Source organism: Topomyia yanbarensis, chromosome 3 (genome assembly GCF_030247195.1).
Source record: "Topomyia yanbarensis strain Yona2022 chromosome 3, ASM3024719v1, whole genome shotgun sequence".
Lineage (NCBI taxonomy): Eukaryota > Metazoa > Arthropoda > Insecta > Diptera > Culicidae > Topomyia > Topomyia yanbarensis.
The window spans coordinates 269,577,717-269,600,342 of NC_080672.1; the positions used below are offsets into that span (position 1 = coordinate 269,577,717).

General features: G+C 35.4%; 1 protein-coding gene across 1 annotated transcript in view; it reads left to right on the plus strand.

The window, feature by feature from the left end:
• The first annotated feature begins 4,464 nt into the window (after positions 1-4,464).
• The window catches only part of LOC131691411 (uncharacterized protein DDB_G0283357), a 351,896-nt gene continuing 333,734 nt past the window's right edge, over positions 4,465-22,626 (plus strand). Inside the window, exon 1 of the mRNA XM_058977778.1 lies at positions 4,465-5,248. The gene's annotated coding sequence lies outside the window, so the exon portion shown is untranslated. The remainder of the gene's footprint in view (positions 5,249-22,626) is intronic.

Genomic DNA, 22,626 nt, shown 5'->3' on the forward strand with positions numbered 1-22,626 from the left:
TCAGATTTTATAAACGTGGGAGCAAAAATGTGAAATTTTTAATATCATTGGTGATTCCAAACTAATATATACTCAAATAGACATGTCATAATGAATTTAATGCTTACAAATGATGTCATACCATAAATTACTAAATTTTACTAAAAAAATCGAAAAATTTTTTTTGCTGATTTTTGTATGGAAAAAGTCAAAAAAATATGATAAAGTAAGCTTACCCTATTCATAGGGTTCTATAGTGCCACGCACCAAACTTTGTTAGCGTTATTGTACATACTTTAGACAGTTTAAAAAGTGCCTGTTCGTGCATTTTGGTTTGCACATTTCTTTCTTATACGTAGTTGAAGTTCGTGTAAAAAAGTAAAAATCTTCAATAACTTTGAAACGAATGAGTATTTTACATACAGTCTTCGACAGTATTATGCAGTTTTGATACCTACATATTTGTCTTAAACATAGTTTGCACGAAAAGTCACAATGAAAAAAGTTATATTAAAAAAAGATTTAAGGGGGTTGCGAAGAAAACGCATTATAAATCGATAACCTTTAGTCCTACAAACTCAAGTTCTTCAACAAAATTCTTCGCTGTGAGCATTTATAAAACTTTGTCGAAGACACTAACTTTATACCTTGTCTGTATAAAAAGTTATTTTTTTTAGTTCGATCATAGTAAGCCATGCCTAATTTAAATTGTTTTCAGATTGTGGGGAATATGCATACGAGCAATTCCTCTAAAGACACCGTGTGAATATATTCAATGGTTTGGCCTCTAGTTTATTAAGCTCTCGTTTTTGGTGTTTCCGACCACTGTTCCTTGATGTCCCAAGAAGTTAAAATGCGATGTTTTATTTTGCGGTTGACCGCTATTGCGATTTCTCCGTCTAAACCAACAAATCAAATCGACGAATAACAAAGTCTGATTAATTAATTAATATATGGTTTTAAGAACGACTTCGGTCACAACGGAAAGTTTACACATTATGTATCCTCAAAAAGTTAAAAAAATTCTTATTCCCACCTTTGCGGTGAACGAACATTCCTACTTAATAAATTTAAATAATTTTTTAAGTCATTATTAAACCTAAAATTATGTGCGAATTATCACTACAAATCATATATTTGGAATTTAAATGACAATTTTAGTGCCGTGCCCAAATCCTTGGTATCAACAATACTGGGTCAGATTTTAAATTCTGCCCCCATTCCCACATCACTCACATGTGATTTTTATTAGTTTCAAATTATTAACCTCATTACGGTTTAAATGAATTAAATAAAGCTTCATTCCAGATGGTGGTGGCGCGTTAGAGTCATTAACCTTTCTCGTCATAAGAATAAATTGTGAAGCGGAAAAGCCAAGTAAATTTTTCAATTCGTTGGCTATTTCGTCCAGATTTTGACGTTGCGGTAACGCTTTCTAGACAGCTTTGAATATATTTTTTAACTTTATCGTATTATATTGTGCATACTAAATATCATTCTGGTAGTTCATAATATTCCCAGAATATAAAATTTTAATGACAAAAAAGAATATGGTAACGCATCTTTTATTACTTGAATTCTTTTCCATAACGTAAATTTCAAAATAAGCTAATTTCGGATGGCGATCGAAAAACATTGCAAAAGATGGTACAATGAATCAAATTTTCCCTAAATCTAATGTTCGTTGAGCCTTCTCAACTCCACAAAAATACTTCGAGCCATGATCATGATCAAGATGGATGTCGCAATATTCTTCAGCTGAGGAATTCCACGAACATTAACATTCGAAAATCACTAAAATCGTGATCGACCATCTTTGATTCCGATGAAACTTTTGACGTTTCACCGGCATGAAAGACTAAACATTTTCCACCGTCAATAAGATTATTTTGATTCAAAATCAATTTTTTAAAAGGGCGTAACAGTTTTTACATCCAGCATTTTCGAGAAAAACATTGTTCGATAACCGTATTTTATACAACAAAACTATCTGAAAACGAGTTACAGGGAATGAATACTTCCGCACGAAAAAATATACACTGAAAAAAATGTTGTGTCATTTTTCACGAAAACAAAAATTTGTAATAAAAATTGCAAAATGTAATAAAAGATTGCAAAAAACCCATTTTTTTAATTTTTTTGTGTTTTTTTCAATAAAAACCAAAACAGAAAAGAAACATTTGGAATGGGATTGTATGATGGAGAACTTATCGATCAAAAAGTTTTTCTAACAATAACTTCACACATGTTTTTAAATGTAATACTATTTGGCAAACAAAGCTGTAATTTTATTACTGAATATAATTCTAAGTACCATTTTAAATCGAAAATCATTTAAAAAAAATCTTCCCAAATGCAATAATTTTCGAGATATTTAGAATTTTGCTCCAACAAAAACAATTGATGCCTGTAATTATGCCTTGTTATTCGCCTTACCCTATCATAAAATGTCAATAATATGTTTTCGTTTTAAAGATGTGAATGAAACTATTTCAGTGTATTTGGATCATGGAGAAGCTTTTAATAAAAAAAGTTTTCGTGATAACAACTTTTGACATATTTTTATAATTCGTACTATTTGCAGTCAAAAATAAAATTTTATTTTTAAATATGATTCTAAACACCATTTAAAATCAAAATGCTCTTAACAAAAATTTTCTGAGGTGTTGTGGTTTTCGAGATATTTTAAATTTTATTTTAACAACAAAATTATTTTATTTTATTCCGACATTTTCGTAAGTTATTCGCGTTTCTCCAAGAACAACAATACGTTTTTCAAAAGGCCCCTTTCCCTTTGACATCAAGGCGATATTGTAAACCATTTGAAAGTTATGCGAAAACAATCTGATGATTAATCTATATAGTTGAATCATATTTTGGTAGTGTTCATGCAGCTTTCAAATGGTTTACAATATCAACTTGACATCAAAAAGAAAGTTTGTTTTGTTTGGTACACATTCCACTGTGACCAGTGTTTTGATCTATTGTGGCAGAAAGGGAAAGTTACAGGAAATTTTATGGGCCTTTCGGAAAATCCATAGTTGTTAATGGAGAAACGCGAAAAACTTATGAAAAAGTCGTAATAAAATAAAATAATTGCGTCGTTGAAACAAAATTTAAAACATCTTGAAAACTACTACATTTCAGAAAATTTTTGTTATGAGCGTATTGATTTAAAATGGCGTTAAGAATCATATTCAAAAAAAGATTGTATATTTGACTGTAAACAGTATGAATTATAAAAATATACCAAAAGTTGTTGAAAAAGAAATTTTTTTTATTAAAAGCTTCTCCACGATCCACATCCATTTCCAAAAGATCCTGACTCCTGCGGTAGCAGACAAAAGGTTAAAAGGTCGCCGGTAAACACTAGGCTTGCTCATATGACCCTTTTCACGCTTTTCTAAACTTTCTACTTCAACTCCTTGATCTCCTTTGAGTACTATGGCTCTTAATATAGAAAAATATGCTTCACTTTCCAGTCCCTTGCTAATTGAATATCGTTAAAAACATAAAAAAAGAAAATTGGCTCACTCTTAGTCGTTAATAAAAAGGGGAAAAAACAAACCTTTGTTTTTGTGAAAAAAGGCAACATTTTTTTCAGTGTACATTTTTTTGTACAGAAATCTTTATTCCCTGTAACTCGTTCCCAGATAGCTTTGCTGTATAAAATACGGTAATTGAACAATATCTTTTTGAATTTGATGCACGTAGAAACGTCTACGCTCTTTTGAAAAATTGTTCTTGTATCAAAATATTGCAATTAGCAGAAAAAATCATGGAGATTTGTAAACCGAACACAATTGCAAGGTTTCGTTAGAATCGACTATGGTCATATTTCACGGTCGGCCGGTTTCCTATTCCCTCTTTTTGGCCTTGCACACTCAATTCGGCTCGGTAATTCTCCAACTGCTGTGTAGTCAGCAAATTTAGAAACTGATATCTCTGTAAAGTGAAATTAGTGTGCTGATTTTTGGTGAATTATTTTCCGAGTCTCAGCACTCAAACGTCACTTCTACTAAGATCTCTGCAAAAAATGTTTGCTGAATCTCAGCTGTTGAGATTTTGGCAAAAGATGCAAAAAAGCTGAGATTCGGCAGAAAAAATTAAGTGTGTGGCATTCGGTTGCTCCGTTATAACTACAATGAATTAAATACATGTTATAATACATGTTACACTTAGATCAAAGAATCCAATTGAGTAATTTACTTCCATGCAAAACGGCAGCACTGCTCGAAAACCCGGCTTTCCCCTTCTTTCCAGTAGGGGAAATAGACTCCGACACAGTTTATGTTTGGAAAATGCAGCTACCACATGGTCGATGAGTTCGCGTTGAGTTTTCACGAGCACACGCCGCCGGAGTATTGGTGAGTGTCTAGCATGAGACGGAAAACAGCGAAAACATGCTGGTACTAGCCGAGTCCTTTTTATTGCAGACTCTTATCAATTTTATGTTTCCTCCTGAATGCAGTTACCGAGCGAGAGTCGTCGGGTTAACATCGGAAATAGGAACCGATTCCGGACCGGGTACTGTTTTTTTTGGGAAGCAAGTTGTGAAATGCAGTTCAGTTTTTTTGTGCCGAATGAACTAATGGTACTCCTGCTGCGAATATTACGTAATAATTAATTTTGAAATCGAAATAATAAATTTACATTTGTGACGGTGGGTAACTGCTTGTATTGTAATATGGCTTAACAAGTTACCGATAGGATTCGGAATTAATGGCAATTGTCTCTTTGGATTACAATAGCATTGTATATTGGTGAGCCAACTTCGAACATTGGAAAATCGACGCTGGGGTGAATTAGGTTCAAGTGAATTTAAAACGTTGGTCCATGCCATGCACATATGTTGACCAGACAAGAATGCTCGGGAAATTTTAGTGAAAACTCGGTTTCAAGTATGGAAGTGGGAAAACACGTAAAAGCGGATAGTTCATCAAATTTAACAATGCCGTGCCTGTTTGAAACGAAATTGGGTAGCAATGGTTGGCCCCAGCGATGCACTTTCAGCGAAAATTTCAACTGGCTGAATTCATAGTGATGATGTTCTAGCCGGAAGGGAAATCGGAGTGCGCGAATTGCGATAAGGACGTGCAGTGTAGTTGTTTTGGGAGTTTCCGTAGTGGGTGCAACAGTGTACAGAACATAAATATGAAGCAAAAAGTGCTACATTGTTATGTGTGGTGATTTATGGAAATACATTTTTATTTTTTGTGCCCATAGCATGTCTAAGGAAGAACGATCATTCCCAAATGACATTGATGAGGTGAGTTGCATTCTAGTCCTCCAACAATATTCTTGTTAAAAAGCAAGGTAAAATGACTGCGGAATATTCCGCAAAGCACAAATAATACGAAAATGAAAGTTTCAAACAAGGCAGAATAGAGAAATACGGGCTAGATTTACTATTTCGGAAATAACAGAGCATGCTCATCCTTCTCAGAACACCGGATATTAAAATATGAAGTGATGGAGTCACGTTTTTTGTATCCCTTTTCCACCCCTGAGAATATGTTAAAACTTTCTGATACTCTGTTAAAAGCGTGCCTTCAATGAAACGAGCCGGAAAAATAATGCTGATGCTGTCGATCAACATCAGAACGGTAGGAGATACTTTTGAACAATTAAATTCATCCCGATTCAGGTCCAAAAACAGGCTCTAGTCGTCAGCATGAGCAACTTTCAGCTTTTATTATACGACAGTCTCTTCGAACTGTTCCCCAGCACATGGATCTCGAACGAATGCATTAGGGTGGTGAACGGTGATTACGGAATCAATGTGAAATGACACCTTGCAGTATCTAGGATCTTTCAAAATCTGTCTTCGCAGAACCACCCTAATGTAGGGGATGAACCTCTGGCTTCAAACGGATGCTACCGAATTGGTTGGTTGGTTGGCGACCGTCAGTCTGAATCATTTCGATGGTAATGGAATCTACTACCAGCAGGCAAATTCAATTATGCTTGCATCAATGATAATCAAACGAATTTTTGGGGCGGTTAAAGAATGGGTGGCTGAATTGCCGCAGAACTGGTCTCTTGTTTTGTGGGAGTAGATGTCTACTATTGCAGGGTGATATCCACAAGGTCCGTAACGAAAATAAAGTTAAAGTGACAAGAGGTAAAAAAATAAGCCGGATCATATCGTTTACCAGTGCACCGAGTTTAATTGAGTGGATGGGAATGAAAGTGAAGCTAGACGGTTGAAGAATATAGGGGAATGAGTGATAATTGTGTTTGTTTCGTGCGGACATTCCAATCAGATTATGTCGCTACGTAGGGAGACACTTGGTCATTGATCGACAGGCATGCTAGATTATTTGAAATCTCGAAAATTACATTATTATTAAAATAGCTGGAGCATAATTTTCATATCTTAAACTTTTAGTCAAAATTATTGGTTTTTAACATTTTGAATTTTATTTGATATTATATCAATAGTTAAGAGTATTTTAAAAAACCACGCATTTAGTGGGAAAGTTGTATTTTCACTAATAATGAGATTTTGTTGAAAATAAATTATAATTTAAATTATGGTCTAAATTTTATGAATTATCTTACCAGTTGTTGCCAGGGTTCATGGTACATGTTTTGTTATTTGCAAAGGATAGTAGGCCATCGTGAATGGCCGATTTTTTCTGTAGCTTTTTTCAGCTATCTGCAAAATCTATCAAATGTCGACGTTCCAATTTGGATTCCGCCAACAGGAAAGTTCAAGTCACAGGAAGTAAACTATCCCGTTATTATTCCCATTCCCGCATTACCTTCGCGGAAATTTTCGCGTTGTATTAAGGGGTTACTTACCTTGTTATTTTTCAACAAAATCAAAATTTTTATCTGAAAGTACAACTTCTTGAAAATATTTTCCCAATTTTTTATAGAGATCCGAGAAATAGATCGAAAGTTACAGCGTTTCCAAGCGCGCTTCGTCTACCAAGAGCAGTGGTAACTTAAAATTTTAAACTCGATTATCTCTAAATGTCGTTTTTCCAAAAAATGGTTTTTCCGTGATCACGATTGCCGAAAAACCACTCAAACTATTTTCTTCAGTTTCTTTTTCAATGGATCATAATAAATTTTTCTCGTGCCTTAACGATTCCTTTTTTATACACAAATTTTTGTTTTGTAGATGAGAATTTTTGAACACAATTTCTATGGCTCAAAACAGCGATTTTTTAGGAAAAGCGTTCCCGAATGCAGGAACAAATTATTAGTTATTCAACTAATCGTTAAGGTACGAGGAATACTCATATGCTAATGAAATTTTTTGAGTTTTGGGCTTTTAGTTGATCTATTGGTATTCAATTGTTATCACCACAAACATCTTAAATAAAAAAAGGCTTTCGAGGATAACTCCGCCAATTATCAATATATTTTTATAAACATATGCTTGTTTATTTCACTGAAAAATGTGCTACCAAAATACTAGAAGTTAGATGTAATGAAATCATTGCTTTATGCCTTTGCGTAAATTAAAACTCTCTTGACAAAAAAGGAATGTTACCCCTTAAGAGTTGTATGACATATCTATTCATACCCAAAATCAGGCACAAAACGGTGAAAAGTGAAAATCTTTTTCCCCGAACTACGGCATGTCGTCTTCCGATGTGGGGCCTTTCCTTCAACTTTCAAACAAAAACCGTAATGGGTAATGAGCATAGGTTATGGCACCTTTGCTAGCTTTCTGAAATAATGATAGAGAAAAATGGCGAATTCGGTGGATTAGTACTAAACATAAAAACCTTCAAACAGCTCCGAGAACAGAAAAAATAAAAATCCCATGAAAATGCTTCCATATAAACAAAACTTCAGTGAATTTACTGTTTAGTGCGTGTGTGTGAGCGCATCCAAACACACGGAGTACAACAATATTTAACACTCATGTCTTATCTGACAGTCGTACAAAGCAATTAAAAGATTTATCCATAATTAGTTGTTTATACCTCGAGGATACAGGAATCAGAATATATTGGCTTAAATGGTACGTTCCCCGTATGTAGGGTACACTAAAGCAAGAATGTTTTTTTTCTGGTTGTGTTAAAATTCGTATTTTATTTTATTGATGTTTCTGTTTTTATTTACACCACAATTTGAATGAAAAGTGAAATTCATGAAAATTGCAAAAGCAGCATTATTGTTCTGTGTGTTCGCGACTTTTTCGTAAATTTTACGAACGCTCGCGATTAAAAAAACGATCAATGAGGAACTGATTCGATATTGAAGATAGCACTGGATCAAATTAGCTTGCAATTGAAGTCTTTGTGTTATATCGAAACCCCCTAGTACCACTTCATCAAACTACCAATACTAACTTCAATAGCCATTTAACTGGAAATTTGACTACTTCCAAGACAATATCAAAACACTTTTCCTTGATCCATAAACTCTGCCTTCCATTGTGTAGCCGGGAATCATTGGTTTCTTCGCCCATTTCTTACCTTGTATCACCATCCATCATCCTTACCACGCCCAAACTCGCTCTGGCCAACTAGCGGGAGTGTAAGTGCACTTAGCAGGACAAAAATTACCTGGTCCTCGGAGTATATAGTCAGCAGCGTACCAGCTCTCATTGAATATTATTCCGATGAATCCACTGCACATATGCTACAAGCCTCTTTATCACTATCCACTAGATGATGCACCTGATCTATCTGTCGTAAAACCCCAACAATTATGTTTGTAGATTTGAAATTATATATGGTAAATGTCTAGTTTAGAGACTTTAGTGATAGAGGTCTAATTTTAATGCGGTTTTTTTGCCAATGGGGTGTATTTTAACATAAATAAACTGATTCCGAGAGCGGAAATGTAAAATTTTTAACCAAAGTTCGGTAAACTGAAAAAGATGGGTAAGTAATGTTAGAGACGTAACCGAAGTGAAGTAGAATACGCTTAGGCTGGTAATTCGAATGCTGAAATTTTTACTATCACCTGCATTGTTACATTAAAATCATCTATCAGGTATTTCTGGTGGAAATCCTACAGGCACACTGAAATGGAAAATATTCAAACATCTATGCCTTTCTTCAAGATCGTAGAATGAATCTAGCGTAGGTTCCAGTCATATGTTATGCTTACGATGCTGTTATGCTTACGACAAACCCATCGCGCTATTAAGCATAGCGCGATGGGTTTGTTACTGAGAATATGTCGCCTTTTCCCAACACATACGCTTGCATTACTTTCACATAAATCCCTTGCGATGCGTTTGTGCAAATGAAATCGTGGCCCCATCTCGAAAATTTCAAACGTGCGTATTGCGTACCAAGACACAATCGTAGCAAAATTCGACAATTAAAAGCCAGTTGAAGGGCGTTTGCGCATGCCCAGTCAAAAAAGGCAAGTTGCTGGCTAACGGGAGGCTATTTGCCAACTCGGATGCGCTAATTGCCCTTCAATTTGCCAGCAAATTGCTGGCAATTAGGGGGCTATTTCAAATGCAACATTTGGGCGATTTGCCGCCGTCATTTTTTTGCCGCCCAACCCGCCCTTAAATCGCCCCCAAATCGCCCACGGAACGCGCCATTCATTCGCCCTTAATTGTCTAATATGAAAATTAAAAATAATGCTTATTTTCGGATTCATTATCTACTCACATATACTTACCAGTATACTAAGTAATCACCACCAAATTATAGGAAGAATCAATGGTGAAATTGGTATTGCACTTCAAAACTTATCACAATCTGACGTTAATTAAGACTTTAGGTCAGAGATCTTGTTCTACTATACATACACACGATTCCACAATTTCCCACATTCGTTGGCTAAATTAAGTGCACTAGACAAAGTACAAGTGAAAACCCACCAATCGTTCTAAAAAAATTAAGCTTAAACCAAACATGAAATGTTTGAAAAACGCGAAAACAAACCAAGTCCATTTCAGCCGCCAGAAAATTTGTCTAATATTGAAAATGCCTTTAAATCGCATTCGCAAATTGCATTTGTTCCGAGGGGCAATTAGCACAGGCGAGTTGAGTCAAACGTCAAACTATTTAAATCGCCTGACCATGTTCGTCCGCATTTTTTTTTGACAGGGTGGAATGGTAGCATTTGAGCAGTGGTTTTCAACCGGGGGTGAATTCACCTCCAGGGGTGGAGTGGACTATTGTAGGGCGTGAATTAAGCGGGGTAAATTTTAATTATCCCTACAGTCCAGTCGGCAATTTGTTTTTATATATTGTTTCAGTCTGTATAGAATTAAAATGCTAAAATGCTAGCCGCGAATATTCAGGAACCAGTTTCTAGTTGAAAAAGTATCGTGTTGCTCCAATTGAATACCATTTTGCCTTTTCTAATAGGGTAATTGTGGTAAACCATTTTCCGAAGATGGGGATGGGGATCAATATTCGGAAAGGGGTACGTGAAACGAAATAGGGTGAAAACCACTGATTTATTGGATACTGATAACAGTTTCTGCTGATGATCTGATACTCGGGGCAAACTGGGAAAACGTTATGTGCGTATATGCTGCTATAAACACGATTCATAGAACCAGATTGTATGTACAACATGTACATGTATGACGGGATTTGTACATTAAGACCGGTTAATTTTATGTTCGGCAAAATGACTCAATGTTCATTTTACTTATTTTGTTTGTGAATTTCGCGGCTCAACATGCGAAATGTTCCAATAAAGGTAATATCCTGGTACTACAACCTTCACACAACGCTACAACCAGTACTAATCAAATCGTCAATCGCTTCCGCACTACCGCTTGCCAGAAGAAAACTAATCAAAGAGTACACTCCAATGCACATATACTCTAGCGAGGTCTCTCGCAGCCAACTACCCCATCGTCAGCGTACAGCTAAAATCTGTTTATTTTGCTTTGAAAGAAAGAGCGTTCTGCTTTTTCTGTAGTGTGTGATCAATGTATGCATTATACTAACATGCCTGTGCAGCATTGGAATTATACCTGGCGGCAGTCACGGAATATATTACTATATAGATTAGCAAGCAAACTGACGATTTTTTCTTATGTTCTTTTTTTTATATGTGTGTCGCAGTTCATTGAATGACAAAGGGCAGTCCTAACAACTTTTTATTAGTTATGGGTGCGTTTCGACTTTGTCTCTTCAGAAACCGACACTAACTTTTTGTCGGAATAAATTAGCGCCGGCTTGACGCTAAATCCCTAAAACTAAAACACACTTTGTGTTTCAATCGAACGACTGGTATTGGCCTGCTAAGCCGAGACAAGCTTCGGCTTCAACTTTGTCTTATCAGCATAAACAGAAGGTCTGCTCGGACGTGACATCACGTTTGACCAGTCGTTCGATTGAAACACAAAGTGTGTTTTAGTTTTAGGGATTTAGAATCAAGCCGGCGCTAATCTATTCCGACAAAAAGTTAGTGTCGATTTCTGAAGAGACGAAGTCAAAACGCACCCATGACTAATAAGTTAGGATTTGTGTCCTTCATACACAAAGAGTGGTTTTACCAAAAATTTTCGCCGTGAAAAATTTTGGTGTTTACCCAATTTTTCTATTTAGGGTGAAATATAGCATAGTCCTAACAACGCTCGAACGTTTGATAGAATTGTACGCAGATAATTATTACTGCCATAAAACACATTATTTTCGTTCTTTATGGTAGTCGTACAATTTAGGGAATCAAATGCAATATACGTGCACCTATTTCCGATCAGATAGTGCAATTTCGATCAGTACAACGAAAGTTATACGCAAACTGGGAAAATATCTCAGCAGAAACTTTGAAACGGAACCCCCATATTGAAACGTTAGAAGTATTCTTCTTCAAAATTATCATGGTACTAAAACAATAGTATACATTTTGGAAATTTGGGATATATTTCCTAAATTTGATCAAAATCCATTTGTGTTCGTTCTGTGAAGACTAAAATGTATGTCAAATTTTGTTGTTTTTGAGGACACTAACAAGTCACAGAAATTGCCAGATGCGATAGGTTGAGGTGGTCATGATTTGCAATGTGGGTGGGTAAAGTGGCTTAGGATTGAGTTCCACATTGCACGGTGCGACGTGTGTGTGTTTCTTGTGAGTTGCGTTGGAATAAATTAATTTATTTGCCTGCTTGTGTGTGCATTGGAATGGTATGGTTGAAATTCTCATGCCACCATATTTTCCGGTTTGTGGGTGCGTAGGGTGATGAAGCTATTGAAACACAGGCGCTTCATATTGCGAATATGCGTGATGCGTTTTTTATCACTGAGCTATGTGGCAACATGCTTCTGTAAGAGTTTCTGAAGCACCGGTGGACTGAACTGGATTTGCGCCTACTGAAGGGCGGATGCTGGTTGGAGATTTTGGTGGGCGAGAAGATTGAGTAATGTTGGAGAAGTTTCAGTTTGTTTCAAAAAGTTGTGAAACTAATCTGTAGTGATTCTTGGTGGTCAACCCAAGTGTGATGCCACCTGCCCAAGATAAAGCACTGATAGATTTTTATTTTTATCACAGGTTTGTAAGCATTAGTATTTCATATCAATTAGGTTCCTTGGAATGTATTCAGCAGCGTATTGTTTAATATAGGAGTTTTGAAGTGAAACTTGATTTATTATTACAACAGTTTTGTTTTGAATTTTAAACCTTGTGTATGCTGCCGTTCTCTATATTGTTTCTTTCGTTTAAAACTGTGTTTAGAATACATACCGAGTATTCAGCACATACTTAAGGTTCGATGGATGGGGGAAGATAATCTCGAGTCATGTAACAACTAAAGAGTACGTCTGGTGTTCTATTGAATAAAACTGAAAATTTTAAAACTAAAGCTTACTTTCCCCAGCAGCAGGGGGTGTTCTGATTGGTTTAAAATTCATGCCACGTCATGTACTAAGCGCTACTAGACTTAACATATTTTCCCCATTTTGTTCATTCTGAATATCTGACCTGATACACACTCAATTCAGTTCGGTAATTTCCGCACAGCTGAACAGTCGGTAAATTTTTTCAACTGGTAGCTCAGCAAAGTGGCGTTAATTTACTGATTTTCAGCGATATATTTACCGAGCTTATTCAAAACAAACGTCACTTCTACTGATATCTCGGTAAAAGCTTTGTTAGCTGAGTACTCTGTGCAAAACTCGGTAAAAGTAGCGAAAAAATCTGGGATTCGGTAGAACAAGATTAAGTGTGTAGATTGTTTTAACAAAGCTGCTGATTGTAGTGGATTAATGCCAACCAAGGTTGATTAATTGATTAAGCTTTTGAAAGGTGTCTTGCACACAACCCTTTTTACTGTCAATCCAAATTTATATGCTTTCGCAATGCGAAAACGAATCGACCATCTTTAATATCGCAGAAATTCAAAAGAAACAAAAAGGAAAGCATGAACCGTACAGAGATAATTGTCTTTCATTCGAGAGAATTTCAATTTCAATTCTATCACAATACTTACAAAGAAGTAGAATATTTTACCACCAAACTTCCGATATTAGCGAAAAACCAGTTAAAAGTTGATTAAAAAATTCAACTTTTCCTGAAGGGGGGGCTAATCTGAAAACGAACGAAAGATATAATACAATTTACTAAACTGTTCGGCATGTCTTGTAGTAGAGCTTCTAGTGCTCTGTCTTCAATATAGATGAGATGAATTTGACGACATTCGGTTGTTGTTTACAAAAATTGTAGCAATAATCCTAGTGGCGAATTCTTCGTTAGATATTTTCATTATTGGCACTAATTTTTGCCCATAGCTACATTTTATCTGTAAACACTATCAACCAGTGGCGGATCCAGGGGAACGGTCCGGGGGATCCGGACCCTCTCAACTTGTTGAGAAATTTTGAAATCATTTCAAACGAAATTTGACAACCAAAACTGATTTTAATTAAATGAGGTTTTGACGCATAACGTATTGTACAATTTTCATTCCAAAATCAAAATTTCCGACCTCTCCCGTAATTTTTTTCTGGGTTCGCTCCTGCTATCAACGGCTCAATCTTGATATTTGCTGGACTGGCAGTAAGGGCTTCGAAATCAATCGCTATCGTGAAACACTATTCACAATCACAATACAATTGTTATTGCTTTACCAATCGATAATTAAAAGTTAACTGACCCAAGATGATTTGATTTAAACTGCAAAATACATACCATATTCCTAATGAAGATTTTAACAAGTATTTATCTAGAAGAGCTAGCCAATAATGTAAGTGCAGTGGCTCAGATTTCCGTAGAAATCTTATAATTTTTTAATAAATTTAGTAAACAAGTAATAAAAAATCTGATTTAATTCACCTAGTGGTACAATTGTGCCTTTCTCATTTCACTAGACTATGATTCCATAGCTGGTTATTAGACCGGCAACAATTTTGATTTTTTTTCGGAACACTTCACATATCACTTGTCAAATATGAGCTTTTTACGAAAACTCTAATTCACTCACAAGAACACAATATATGAAAATATGCAATTGCAACAATAAATTCTGTACAAAATGCCAGTATCATCTTGCGCATTCCAGAATCTGCAGATATATAGCTTAAGGTGTAAGGATCAACATTGCCGAATACTGCAATGTTGATCCTTACACCTCCGATTTTGCAGTAAAAATATATTCTCATATAAAGTTATGTGCTGCCTCTGTTTCTCGCACATACTTAGAATAGGAAATTTCAAAAAAAATTGGTTGGTCTTCAAAGTTAAATAACCTTTTAGGGATATCTCCAATCAATATGCGATATTCAATAAAGCTATTAGTTATAAAAGAAACTACGCGACCGTAAGTTGAGGGGTACGCAAAGTTACTGTGAATTTTTTTATTGGAATTTAAGTTTTTATTTCCGAGCTTCCATATATATATATATATATATATATATATATATATATATATATATATATATATATATATATATATATATATATATATATATATATATATATATATATATATATATATATATATATATATATATATATATATATATATATATATATATATATATATATATATATATATATATATATATATATATATATATATATATATATATATATATATATATATATATATATATATATATATATATATATATATATATATATATATATATATATATATATATATATATATATATATATATATATATATTACTATAGAAACTTTAAACATTTTGTGAGTGAACTAGAGCTGTCGGAAAAAGCTCATATTTTGCATATGATTATCATTACCAATTACCATTTGAATAAGCAGTGTCCCGAAAAAAAGTCAAAATTGTTGCCGGTCTACTGGTTAAGTTCGTTTCAATTATTGAAATACTTAATACATTCTTAGTACACTTTGCACTTACACACAATGGCTCGTCAGCCACGAACCTGATGAGCTACGTGTTGACGGTGAAACACTTGAAACAAAAAAATATCACGAACGAACCACTCCCCAGCTTAATTTGGGATGCCTTGTGACGTAGCGGTGGTATAAAGATGATGGGGGTTGAGAAGGAGAGCGGTATGAGTAATGGATGAAGTGATGGTCTGTGGCCATCTCTTAGAAAAATGAGTGAGTTTAGAAAACACATACTTACATACACACATACAGACATTTGCTGATCTCGACGAACTGAGTCGAATGGGACATGACACACGGCCCTCCGAGCCGGGATTAGGTTGCGGATTTTTAGAGTGATTGCATATCATTTCTATATGAGAAAGGCAAAAACATTGTCTTCATAGAGGACACAGTGTATTTATTAGAACAATTTTATGCAAAAAAATCAGCATCTCTGAAACTTCGGAATATGAAAGAATGGGCTTTCCCCTTTCATTAGAAACTACGATCAAAATAATCCGTCGGGGGGTCCAGAGCAACTTTTTTTTGAAGTTTTTTTTCTTAACAATATAGGTTTTACTACTGAAGATAGTTCATATTTCTGTCCCTAGATGGTGCTTTATACATTCGAACAACACTAAAAGTGAGAATTTGATAGAAAATTTAATTGTCTACAAGTTTATTGACCACTAAAAATTGATCTGAAATCATCCGGAAAAGTTGTTTAAGATTTTAACAAAGTTATATCTAAGATAGTTTCACACGTGGTGGAAATATGTTTTCTCGCACTTATTATATTATAAAAAAAATTGGGTTTAGTGGCGTAAACATATTAGACGGGATTCATTACGTTGACAATTCTAATTGAACTTCTGAAAATTAGGATGTTTGACAGAGTCAGAAACCTATTTGTGCGTTTGGTTTGTAATCTTTCCCGATAGGTTCGAAGGGACTACCATTCATCGGAAGGTATTGCTTGGTTACAAAAGTTTGCTTACATTTATGTTTTAGAAAGGACCATACATCATATAATTTAGGTTATGATCGCTTAAGTCAGCTATTATAATTCCGTTCAAGACGAAATGTTGGGACACACCGTTTCTAGTTTAACGCAAACCACAGCAGTAACTATTCAAATTAGTGGCTAGTGTGAAATGATTTATTCAAATTTTTTCCGCAAAGCATATGGATTTTACTGCCATTTCCTATCAATTATGCGAGATATCGTTACTAAATTGATCCTAGATTATGCGATATGTATTACTTTTGAAAACAAAATATGATTTGAGTACAACAATAACCTTATATACATAGAAGTCCCAGAATATATCCCAAAAAAAATTATCTTGATCCAAAAACTAAAAGTTTTTTGTTCACTGTTTGTCACATTGAGTTAATTTTGAAAACGGATAATCAGCGTTTTGAACCAAGCGTTGCAATGAAATCCGCAAAATATTGCAATGGTGCGTTAAAAGTTTCATTGAGCTTGTTCAAATATGAAGGTTGAAGTTCAGGACAAGTCAATTTTATACGAAGATGCTAACAGAGTAGGAGATTCATGTAAGAATAGTTATCAGTCATCCCTGAGAACAATCGAAAAAATGAAAAAGATGGCATAAATAATTGAAAAGGCTGTTTCTGCGGGAGGAATCACTTACCATTATGAAAAAGAATATTAATATCATACTAGTTTGGTCAACACTTATCTAAAACTTCTCATCCCAAAAATATGAATGGTGCTCTGTATCAGGGAATTATAATTTTCAGCTAAAATATGACTTTCCAAGCTCTCAAATTCCGCTGAATTCACTATTGAACTAAACACAACTATTTGGCAAATAAAAAAGTGCTTGTGAATTAAAAAACCACTAGGTCTTCTGTGAAACTAACTTAGACTTAGAATTCGTTAAAATATTAAACTACTTTTCGGGATAATTTCAAATCGGTTTTTAGTTGGTAACAATGTTGTAGACAATTAAATAATCTATCAGATTCTCACTTTTTGTGTTGTTCGAATGTCTAAAACACCATCTAGGGGCAGAAATATGAACTAGTTCCATTGTAAAATCTATTTTCTCACGAAAAAAAAATTAAAAAAAAATGTTGCTCTAGACCCCCCGACGGATTATTTTGATTTTGGTTTCAAATGAAAGGAGAAAGCCCATTCTTTCATATCCTGAAGTTTCAGAGATGCTGAATTTTTTTGCATAAAGTTGTTAAAAAAGACACCGTGAGGACATACTAACTTAATGTAGGTACCAAAATGCAAATAATAGAAAAAGAAAAAAACCTATTTTAATCCAACCTAGCGGTGCAATTGTGCCTTTCTCAATCATGAATCACGAGAATGTGTGCGTTGTTTATATTCATTAAAAACTTTTAAATGCATATATTACATTTTATTATTATACATCACATGACAACTATATACAGGAAAATAAATCATTATTCGAGTTCTAAAATTTTGAAAAAGAAAAAACAGCCACGGTAATATTGAACTGAAAAACCTATTTTAATCCACCTAGCGGTGCAATTGTGCCTTTCTCAATCATGAATCACGAGAATGTGTGCGTTGTTTATACTCATTAAAAACTTTTAAATGCATATATTACATTTTATTATCATACATCACATGACAACTATATACAGGAAAATAAATCATTATTCGAGTTCTAAAATTTTGAAAAAGAAAAAACAGCCACGGTAATATTGAACTGAAAAATGGTGCGAAATCGGCAAAGTCCCAAAAAGTCGATTTTTATAAAAAAAAATTTTCGAGGTAACATTAAATCTCGACGTTTTATGCATTTTAAAGATGTTTGGCATCAAAAATACGAATTCGATTTCTGAAATTTCATGGGGTCCCCTCTTTGAAAAAAAATTTTGAGTTCCGGCTTATATGGGAATTTCATGTGTGACCGGACCGTTCAGTCTATATTTCCGGAACCATACAAGCGATCCGTGCGAAATTTTACAGACATCTGTGGGGATAATATAGCTATCATTTGGGACTAAGTTTGTGAAAATCGGCCCAACCATTTTCGAGAAACTGATATGAGTTTGCTAGTTATGAAAGATGGCCGCTTTTCCCGGGCACTTCTGGAACCGTCTATGGTGGTCAATGTAGTCAACGAAAGTTTGGTTGGCGGTCGGTGACCTAGAACAGCAAATTTAAGTTGTTTGAGAGACATTTTAGCGAAATTTTTACCTTTTTTGCTTTCATCGGAGTATCGGTTTGAATCACAATTTGCTATGTGATCGCACGCCACAACCTGTAACTCCGGAACCGGAAGTCGTATCGGGATGAAATTAAATAGCCATTTACGGGGACGCAATACCTTTCATTTGAGGCCAAGTTTAGTCGAATCGGTCTAGCCATCTCCGAGAAACCGATGTGACTGTTATTCTGAATTTAGATACTTCCGCCGGGGCTTCCGGAACCGATGATGGTGGCCAATGTGGCCAAATAGACTTTGAATGGATGTTAGTGACCTAATACTACAAATCGAAGCTCTTGTGGTCATATTTTGGAAAAATTTTCACCTTTATACATTCATTGCAGAATTTATTAAAATCGACATTTTCTGCGTGTTCGTACTCATCACTCTGTAATTCTGGAACCGGAAGTCGGATCCATTAGAAATACAATAGCAGCCTATGGGAACGCTGCACCTTTCATTTGAGACTAAGTTTGTCAAAATCGGTTCAGCCATCTCTGAGAAAAATGTGACATTTTTGGTCACATACACACACACATACACACACATACATACATACACACATACATACACACACAGACATTTGCCGAACTCGACGAACTGAATCGAATGGTATATGTCACTCGGCCCTCCGGGCCTCCGTTAAAAAGTCGGTTTTCAGAGCAATTGCAATACCTTTCTATTGAGAAAGGCAAAACACACTCTTCATTATATTGCATAGTTTTTCAAATAACCTTAAAATGTAAAAATCCGAACAATATATCTACAAAGCAGAGTTTACGTATTAAATACAGTATTTCCAACTCTGCCTATGTTGCTGCACGTTAATTTGCCTAGGCATCGAATTGAAAAAAAAAACTATTCTATTGTACAACAAGGAGTTCTCTATAAAAAAAAATTATGTTCCAAGATTAATCAACTTGAATCAGTATCTTTATTCTCCCGCAATCGCTTATTTCAGTTGTAGACATCCAGTGCAATGGTTTTAAATTTACAAATTAGACTAACACAATTAAGGGTGTACAATTTTTCGCCTGAGCGCCCAACTGAATTCAACCATTCTAAAGTGAAGCAGCAGTCTTCTCTTCGGGTTATTTAAAAATTTCTATCAACCGGGTATAAACATTAGGGTTTGGTGGTTCAACAGCACTGCCGCATCGGCTCGGAGAATTGTGTGCTGCTACACAGACCAACTATGCCAGTGAGAACAGAAACAGTTTCCCAATTTGTTCGTCTTCCTTAGTTTCCCAGTGCCTTCCGGTTCCGGACGCTAAGCAAACGACGAAAGAAAATGATCAATAATGAAAATTGTCTTCATTAATATATCCGTGGTGAAACAGTTCACAATGAACGCCGGGTCTACGCGACCTACGAAGGTCGACGGTGAAGATATCCTCCCTCGCACGATAAATTGAATGGATGGAGTGTGCAAATCTCTAACTGGCTTTTAGTCAGGTGTGAGATAACACGAGTATGGTTTGGTTACATATTCATGGTTGCGTTCGTACATGCTGTTGTCGTTCATAACCATTGATTTAGGAGAAATAAAATATGTGGGGGAAATCACTCAGCAGGGGTGAGTCTGATTGAGCACGTCCACGGCTTAAAGGTAAAAGGGAAATCTTGGTTCTTGGGACATGCTGCGGTATACAACAAATGTATTCGTTGAACGCCCGGTTTACTCATCGTAATTAATAAAGAACAAATTAGGAGAATATTGTATAGGGGAACCCGGAGCTAGTTGGCAGTTGGTGTAAGTGGGCGGAATCCTTTTTTCTCCGAAGACATCATTGAACCAATGCTGCTTAAACTAATAAACTATGATGAAGCTGAACAACTCTGACGAAAAAATCTGTACACCATTCTGCAACGAAGTGCTATCGTTCACCACGTCAGGCCCACAGTTCGTATGGTGTACGGATTTTTTTCGTCAGCTTAAGTATGATATATTTTTTGTCTCAAGTGTTCCAGCGTCGACACGTAGCTCATCAAGTTCATGGATGGCGAGCCATTGTATACAAGTGTTCGAAGAATATAATAGACATTTCCACAAGGGATTGTTCATAAACCACGTAGACCAAAATTTTACAATTTTTAACGCAATTTTGTTCAGCCGCAACGCCAATGATGGGACCATCAAGAACACGTCAGACAACCTAAACTAACCCGCTTCGACATCGTAAAGCGAGTGACATCATGAAAGCCGTCAGATAGACGTGGACAATATTTGATTTCTCCCCAAATGTATATAATCCAGGCTAATTGGGATTCCCCCTTTAGCCTAAGATATTTATACTAGTATCACTGTCGTCCAATCACCTACTTCTCTTATATTGCTACTAAAATCGCAAATTTAATATTTATTTTAACCCAGTTTAGAGACCATTCATAAATTGCGGAACGCTTTTAAGGGAAAAAGGGGTCCGACAAATTGTGCCATGTTGTTACATATGGGGGAGGGGGAGTAAGCTAGAACGTTACGTAAAATGTTTTTACTGAAGAAAATTTATTTTTAAGTAATTCGTTTCGTAATAGGGGAAAGGCAATAGAGAAATTTGTGACAATTTGTTACATGGGGGGAGTCAATTTCGAGCAATTTTTGCGTTACGTAATTTATGAATGGTCCCTTACTGGCCACGAATTGACATTAATTGTTCATACGAATGTTCTTATATACTTATGCTTAGCTCGCAAATCTACATGCTACACGTCAGGAATCGCGATGATTTGTTTCGAATTTATTTTTCCAATCTAACACAAATAGGGTAAAGTGCCTATTTTCACCATATATGGAAGTTGCCTCACTAATTCATTAATTACTCGGTCTACAATCGATGGAATGCTGCTCTACCATTTGAATCAATGTGTTGAACAAAGATGACAGACTCTATTGTAACGGTCTCAAATGGGTCGGGTGATAATAGAAACTTGGCGAAAATAGGCTCATTACCCTATTATATCGAGGCGGAATACCAAGGAACATCTTTCATACAGTATTTAAAGAGTATCTATCAAGTTATTATGATAACAGTACGTACTGTTCTATGCGGGACAACATTTGTTCTGTTGGCATCCTTGTTTCTTTCCTAAACAGCACTCTATGATGAACCGAACGTATACCTTGTTCAACACACTATAAATTTGTTCCCAAATCATAAACATTACTGCTAACATAAATCGTGCTCAGGATACATCTTGAGGGATTTACGTCGCATTTAGAAAAGCTCTAGCAGCCCGGTAAAATGGAAACAATTGCCAGAGCACACATCTTCCACCCATTCTAGAATCTACAGGACAGCGAAATGAACTATATGTCTAAATGGCAAAGTACTGCGAAATGTAGTTTTACTTTATATCGTATTTCCATGGAGTAAGGACGAATAATTCACCAAATAAAATGTGTCTCCTATTCAACATTATCCAACCCCTCATCCACCCATCAACCCAACCAAAATCTGTGGCAAGAGCAACTTAGAACAACGAAGCTAAACTGTCGCCTGTTGAGAGCTTCTTCACTGGTAAGCACCAGCTTCTAGCACAACTTGAGACTTTCCTCTTGGCTCCCCAAGAAAATCCGAAATGTCTCCGGCGACTGGAAGCAATTAGATGCTGGAAAGGTTTCTTATCAAATTGTCCAATTAAAATTGAAACCATAGCAAGGTGCCGTACCGTTCGACGATGAGAAGCAATTAAAATGTCTGCAAGTATGTGATTTATTGCGACTTGTGCCTTGCCTTGTAGCATACCTAGATTGTCATGGGAAAAGTTAACTGGACACAATACAGATGAGTTTAACCTATTCGGTTTTGAAGTTGATAATTTTTCTTCTCTAATTTAATGACGTTCTCGTTGACAACAACAAATTGATCGAGCTTCATCAGTATATGCGGCAACGATATAATATATTGATATTATCGTTAGTTGTTTAGCGTGTCACTTCTGATGAAAAACTATCAGCAATACATTTGTTTTCCATTATTTATTTATTTATTTATTTACTGTATTTCGCATCTGACCAAAGATGGTCTCCATGAAATTTTTTGGGCGGGAAAAGCACATTTGAGGAACTATCCTCAAATGGGAGTAAAAACCCAGCTATCTTTTGTGATAGTACAGAAGTGCACTGCAGTGCTTTACAAAATTATTGTGACAAATTACAGCCTTAAATTACACATC